The sequence below is a fragment of the Opisthorchis viverrini genome (assembly GCF_000715545.1).
Source record: "Opisthorchis viverrini unplaced genomic scaffold opera_v5_202, whole genome shotgun sequence".
Classification (NCBI taxonomy): domain Eukaryota; kingdom Metazoa; phylum Platyhelminthes; class Trematoda; order Opisthorchiida; family Opisthorchiidae; genus Opisthorchis; species Opisthorchis viverrini.
Genome location: NW_008751858.1, coordinates 841,404 through 849,541, shown reverse-complemented (window position 1 = coordinate 849,541; position 8,138 = coordinate 841,404).

The following is an 8,138-nucleotide window of genomic DNA, read 5'->3' as shown; positions in this document are numbered from 1 at the left end:
GCTGCTTTGAGGATTCAGTCTGGAGCAATCATCACTCGCAGAGGTACCAGGGTAGCAGCATGTCCAAAAACAGTTTTCGAGCGACCCGTCCCGGAACGGAGTTCGAAGCTGGGGAAGCCGGAAATCTCACTATCGGATTAGTGCTTGGCTAAGTGCAAACAACATATGTTTACAATTTTAAACAATGGGAGAACCGTGTGCACGACAAAGAGGTCTGTACATTTGTTATCTGCGCAGATGCTCAAAGCTTTTAGCACTTCTGGTCTTTTGGGCACATCATGCTGTTAGCACACAACTATCCTCTGGAAAGTTTAAGGATATTTTGCGTGGTTTTGAGGCAATACAACATTCCCAATCACACTTTACCATATTTTGATTTGGTAAGCTCTATATCTTCCTTCGAGCTTTCATTATGCGAGTTGTAAGTAAATGATATCCCCACCTTATTCAAGAAACAATACCCTCCATATCATAGGGTTTCATTCGGTTGAGCGCGACGACGGTATTCACGAGGGCTGCCTTGAGCTGTGTGGTTAGTTCATCATCTCCACTGTCTACATGCGTGCCGTTAGCTTGACGAAAACCTTCGGAGCAGTACACAGAATCTTTTGAGCTTTAGCGATACGTACCTGTGACAGTGGATCGAACACCAACAACTACAGTCAATCAAGTCCCACTATTTTGACTACGTTTCTGTCCCCTGTTTCGGACTTGACAATGCGGCAAGATGGATTGATTTGAGAAGTACATGGCGCAGACGTTGGTGTTGTTAGACTAATTCTATTTCGCCCTATTCACTGGATGTCATTGCACCAATCGTCTTACAGCTCTGTGAATCTGAATCAGGCAATGGTAGGAAAATCCTCTTGTTGACTACCTCAAACGAATTTCCCCAGTTGGTTGATGTCTCTTGGAGGAGATTAACATTCTCGGAGTGAGATGCTGTTGTTAGTTGTGCAGTTAGTTGTATTAATGACGGTTTTCCTTTGTGAGCTCTTACGCATGCAGCTCGTATTTGTAGGCTCACTGCATACATTTCAGCATAAAGAAAAACTACACTGTTTTTAGTTGGTCTCAAATAGATGGTTAACAAATACGGTCTGCGGCCAAAATAGCTGTTTTAGTGTTGATCCTCGGGGAATGCTGTTCCACTTTGAGCATGCAAATGGCCGGGTTGCCAACCGCAATTTTGCTAGTTCGTTTGTTCCCAACATGCCGGAGTCGAAGCAAATCAGCAAAAACACTGAGCACGGAATTAATCTAGAACTAGTTTTGAAGTCGAATAAACTAGGCAATGGATTTTTGGGAATTACTGGGTGATTCCACAGACTTTGTTTACCTCATTGGGCGGCTAATGCTACTTCATGTTAGCGTTGGCAGTTTAGCATGTTCAGTCGAACAATCAAGAGTGTTGTCTCGCTGTGAGATACAGTAGCGAAATAGATGGGGCGTGAGTTCTCATTCTCAAACAGTCAATTAACCCGGGGGGGGGGGTGAGCGAAACAGTATTATGAATACGTTCATTCTGAGAAGAAATTATATTAACGGCATTATGCAACAAGGAAAGAGGCGATGGGGTGATTGCATTGTTCGGCTCTGCTCGGCAAGTTGGAGCGCAGCGCCAACACTTGTGCAACCGTCACGGCAATTTGGCTGAGGGTGCATATTTACCCACGCGGCTTTTGCCACCAAATCACCGTCGATTAATTTGATAAAAGCAGCAGCTCAAACCCCAGCAACTGTAATACAGTTTGGATGAAATGAGGGTAGAAAAGCAATAAGTACATCATCTGTTTGATCTTCGCCAAGTTCCTTTGTGATTTTAGAACCGGTTTCTTAATAACTAAGACCTACGGGTTGGTCATTTCGCTTAACTACTGTACATGCAAAGCATTTGAGCACCTGGACTTCGAAAGATGGTGACACAACGTTGGAGAAACAACAAGACCCCCACGTGGAAATGAACCATCGCTAAAGCAGCTCAAATGATGTCGAATACCTATTCTGATCACTACGTAAGAGACCACCACTGAGGACACACTGTTTCGTTAGTGTTCCCGATACGGAACTTTGATCCACGCGTAGGTTTGACGATCCTCAACATAAAAACGAAGAATTGGGTTCAGAGGTCTACGTTATCGTCTATACACAGGTGATCAAAATCACACAGCTAAAAACCGTTTACGGTCGTGGCATCAACAAGTGCGCAAATGTCACTGCCTTTCGGGCCTTCCGAAGCCTGTCTCCTGATTCTGGTGCAATGACACATAGATCAGGGCAGAGCAGACCCATCAACTGGGCTTGAACGGGCATAGGTACCTGTCTCAGCCACAAACGAATACATGCACGCTTGCATGATTGTGTCGGGCGTGGTTGCTTTCGCCGCAATGTGTGTCGCCGGCGCACAGGAGCAAAGCGCGTGAAGATCAAAAGTACACTGACAGTTCAAGAAAATGGATAGGTATTGCTCTGAGGTCAAATTGGCTTTAGCAGTCCCTTTTAGTGCTCCTTTTTAAGCAAGAAGGCGTAGACTATTTTTTCTCAGGCATCGTAGATGGAAAACGTTCATCTCCAGTATTAGTAAGAATTTGGAGCCATGAGAAAGCCTGTTTTGTCAAAATTTTGCGACCAGACAATTTCATGTGGTTTGAGGCTACCCTCACTATTCCCTCAGACTTCCGAGTTATCACGCCGGTTAACACAAATTCACGGGTGTTCGCTGACACCAGGTCACACGAAATCCTATGTAAGTCTGGTGTATAAACATCACTGATCCGCTACTTTCATTCTGGAAGCAACTAGGTGAGACATGTGTTTTCAACGAAACCTAGTTTGAGTCTCCTGTTAACGTACCTAGATGTGCAAATGAGCTGTCTCACTCTGCGTACGCACAATTTGAGACTTACAGAGATCCAAGACCAAAAATAGTGACCTTTAGAAAGGCTTTCACCGACCCAACAGACAATAATTTGACAAAGAAGGGGAGACTACCCCGCTTTCGCAAGAGCATCCCGTTATTTTTTCTGGAAATCCGAATATGTCAGCATTATAAAACGAGACTGCTTCTCTGAAAATAGCCTAGCAAAGACTTGTGAAATAGTTTAACCATGTCTCTTGCCTCATGGCTGCGCAAGGAATGCAACAGTGAAAAGTGTGTCTGGGTCCAAGCTCTCGTCAGCGTCATTTCAAATGTCTGCATTTGAGGTAGAAAATTTGATATATAACCCCTGTGTCACTAGCCCTATGGCTTTGTCCATACTCTCACAGTAGAAAGTCGGGAAAACAGCTTCGTGTCAGAATATGAAGAGAACACCCGACCGCAGCAATGTTATCACATAAGAGAAAGTATCCTGACTTTTCTCGATATTCGAGTGGCTTCACTGAATGTGAATTAATAGTCGGTACAAAGCTACTTGTATACCAAAATCGTTTACTTATACGTAGTTACCGATAGCTGCAGTTCCGTTAGGTTTTCATTCAAGGAGTCTGTGGCTAAATTCAGGTCTTTCCATCTTGACGGGGATGGCAGAGAGCTGATCCCCCTAGACCGCTCTACTTTGTCTCGTACTTTGATGCCACAGACTAATTTCATATCATTCGCTGACTGTCCTTGCCATCCCGGTTTTCACTCACACAGTTTTCGGAATCTTCTTCCATTTACCCGCATTCTGCTTTTGTCTCCATAAGAGAACTCTTCTGTCCTGGAGAGGCAGTTCGTCGCACGATTCATCCTTTTTTGGACTTACCAGGATTCATCCGCCAGACGTTCATTTAAAAATTGGCACTCTTAACCCAACATCTCGGCTAAGAACATGCACCCGAATCCATCAGGGATATTATAACCAGAAAATAGTCAGATAATTAATCCTAACTCTTTCTCTCACCCACGAAGGACCTGATGATTACCAAGTTGTGGTCTTGGTTTTTTCACAAGTGATAATTATAAGGCACAAGTACAAGGCGCTGTGCGTTTCTTTGGATTTCCAATTTATTAGGTGGGTGTCGCCCAACACAAAGGCATACTCCTCTGTGGGAATCGTGACAGTCAGGGAATAGTTATCCGACTGTTCGCCACTAGCCCGACCCCTGACGATTTTTGCCAGCCGCAACAAACCTAGGAAAACTAAGTTGTTCCCCTTCGAACATGAAGAACAATGCAGCGTCCAAATTATTTCCTTTACTTTGAAATTTTGACGAGAAAATTACAGACAATTCAATAAGGCCGAACCAGTTATGTGACGAATGTACTGACTTAGGCAGTGTGTTTCGTTTGGACGGTGTATTTCCAGAGTGCCTAAAATTGGTAGATCTCAACGAGCGCGTCGTACGCCTTTGGTTAATTACCCCCAGCCAGTGGCAGCCCTAGGAATTCGATGATCGAAGCCACATGATTCAAATGGCAGGTTTCAAATTTGCTTGGGTGTCTTATTAATAGACGTAGTCGCCTGCTTCCTCACTCTGCATCACTGATAAAATCAGCTGATGGAGTCCTGTTCACTGCTGTTCTGTGATTTTTCAGATAATGTGAAAACTAGTAGTGGTCATTCTTTTATCAATGTTTGTGACTAAAATGCAACTTCGATTAGATGATTTACGGGAAGCATTCGGTGGTGTCGTGACCCGTGGTAACTGCCGAGAGAGCTAATGTTGGGTCTGCTGTAGTCACTGTTGTTTTCAAACCCCGCCAGGTTGTCATTAGGTGACAACCGTATCGGCGAAAAGTTTAAACGTCGATTTCCTACGTTGTCCTACAACATCCAGCCTGCTAGCGGTGGCAATCACTCCCTTACACTAGGAATCTGATTTGAGTTAAGATTCCACGGATTATCAATGCAGAGGTAGGTAACTTTAACCTTTGATTTCGCGCCATTTCGAGTTCCATCCTCAACTATTTTACTATAGTGCTATGAAGCTGCGTAAATGTGCTCCGCGAGGTTTGAAGAGAATCACATGTCAACCCCATTTCTATTGAGCTATTGACGTTAATTTGATAGGAGGAATTTCCGTATAACTACAAAATTTCACATGAATTATGGTTTAAGAATCAGTGGATGCGCCGGTGAAAGTGGGTATACGCCAGTGAAGCATCAGTATCAACACGTTGGTTGCTGTCTTTGGTGATAATGATGGTGATGTGCCTGTGAACAGTCAAAAATGCAGTAGTGTGTGCAGAAAAATTTCGAAGGTTAGGTAGGTAGAAACCAGCTAGAGAAGCAGGTGATTCGATAGATGGGCGTGTGACATATATGAGTGTTATAAAACATTCAGTGTTACTGCCTTCAAGAAAAGGTAATTATACGAAGTCAATGAACAACAACTGGAATTCCGCGTGAAGCAAGCAAGATCGTCAGCATAACACCAATTTTCAACACGGATGCTCCGCGAATGTACAATTATAGCCTATTTAAAGGTGTATTTGTGAAGAATGAATAAACGTGGTAGTAAAAGGGACTTAGAGCTAGACTACCCACACCCATGCACTCATTCAGACAATATAGATAGAAACGGTCAATAAGAACTTCACTGACTTCGATCAGCAGTATCTCCAACCAGGCGCAGTTGTAATTATGTAGTCCTCGTTCTGGAAGGTAAGACGCGCCGGCATAAAACCAGACATTTCGTACCCCTCTAACAGGTCAAAAGTTGACCACCTTTCTACTTCCACGACTGTGAACTGGGCACACGAAATGGCACTCTCTTCGGCAAACAATGGTTTGTCATAGGCAATGGATAGCCTATTCAACACAGCCTTTGGTGCTGAACACATTATTCGATAGAAGTCCCAGTTACACAAACCAACACTCGTTTCCTAATTGCCTCGTCACGGAGTCGCCGACATCAGCCTACACCAACTGTAGTTGTAGTACAATAGTGATGAAAAACCTGAAGGCGTTTCAGTTCCATTGCTCGAAAGGTCCAATTCTCAGCAAAAAAGCCTAAACTGTGGGGTGTATCCCTTGAAACGCACGGATATAACGCTCTGACGCGACAGGTTTCTCAAATTCGCAAACGCGGGTTGTGGTTCACAGATAAATCACACAACTATCGGAAATAAACCAATATCTAACGTACTTAAAACACTCAACAGCTTAGAGAGATTTTACATATTCGGTGTCTACACCCTTGACGGATACCACTTTGTTTACAGAAGCTTTCGGTGAGCTCTCTGTATATTCTCGCACGCTCGGAAGTCTGAAAATATCAACATACATACTATCATTTATTTTTGAAGAGCATGGTCACAAACATAAAAATTGAATGCAAGCGATGAATGCGAAAGAGTAACAGGTAAATATGGGAGAAAAGAGAGAAACGTCTCATTCGAAATCATGCCAAGTACATACATACATACATACATACATACATACATACATACATACATACATACATACATACATACATACATACATACATACATACATACATACATACATACATACATACATACATACATACATACATACATACATACATACATACATACATACATACATACATACATACATACATACATACATACATACATACATACATACATACATACATACATACATACATACATACATACATACATACATACATACATACATACATACATACATACATACATACATACATACATACATACATACATACATACATACATACATACATACATACATACATACATACATACATACATACATACATACATACATACATACATACATACATACATACATACATACATATATAAAGCTTACAGTACTCCGACACTAAAGACAACACTGAGTAAACACGTTGCAGCCAAACTGGTTGACGGATGCCACAAAGCAACTTTCCATTAGAAGTCCAAATGTGCCTCAGTTTAACACGATCTTGCAATAAAGCTGAGTTTGAGATCAACTGTTAAGGTGCGATTTTGCCAACCGAAAAGTTCATCCTTCCAATCTATCCTCTACATCTTTTAGGCTTGGGAAACCTGGTAGTACCTCAGCCCTTGTGCTTCCTTCAGGTGGCATGACGACTGGACAACGACAATATGTTACAGCTGAGCGAGTGAGATTGTTCTACATTCGAGAGCTACTTTTACTTGATAAATTTCAAACAATCGAAAACGGTGGCGATAATTTCAACTAATCAAGAATAAAGCACAGTTGCACTAATGAAAATCCAAAAGTAAACTGTTGAACAAAAAGGAAGCCACAGAGGCCAACCAACAAATCGCACGCTACCTAATTCTTAATTGTGATTATTGTTTACTTACTTACTTATTTACTTACTTAATTACTTACTTACTTGCTCACATACTTACCTGCTTACTTACTTACTTACTATTATCGTTTATTTTTGAAGAGCATGGTCACAAACATAAAAAGTGAATGCAAGCGATGAATGCAAAAGAGTAACAGGAGAATATGGGAGAGAAGAGATGAACGTCTCATTTGAAAGCATGATTACTTACTTACTTACTTACTTACTTACTTACTTACTTACTTACTTACTTACTTACTTACTTACTTACTTACTTACTTACTTACTTACTTACTTACTTACTTACTTACTTACTTACTTACTTACTTACTTACTTACTTACTTACTTACTTACTTACTTACTTACTTACTTACTTACTTACTTACTTACTTACTTACTTACTTACTTACTTACTTACTTACTTACTTACTTACTTACTTACTTACTTACTTACTTACTTACTTACTTACTTACTTACTTACTTACTTACTTACTTACTTACTTACTTACTTACTTACTTACTTACTTACTTACTTACTTACTTACTTACTTACTTACTTACTTACTTACTTACTTACTTACTTACTTACTTACTTACTTACTTACTTACTTACTTACTTACTTACTTACTTACTTACTTACTTACTTACTTACTTACTTACTTACTTACTTACTTACTTACTTACTTACTTACTTACTTACTTACTTACTTACTTACTTACTTACTTACTTACTTACTTACTTACTTACTTACTTACTTACTTACTTACTTACTTACTTACTTACTTACTTACTTACTTACTTACTTACTTACTTACTTACTTACTTACTTACTTACTTACTTACTTACTTACTTACTTACTTACTTACTTACTTACTTACTTACTTACTTACTTACTTACTT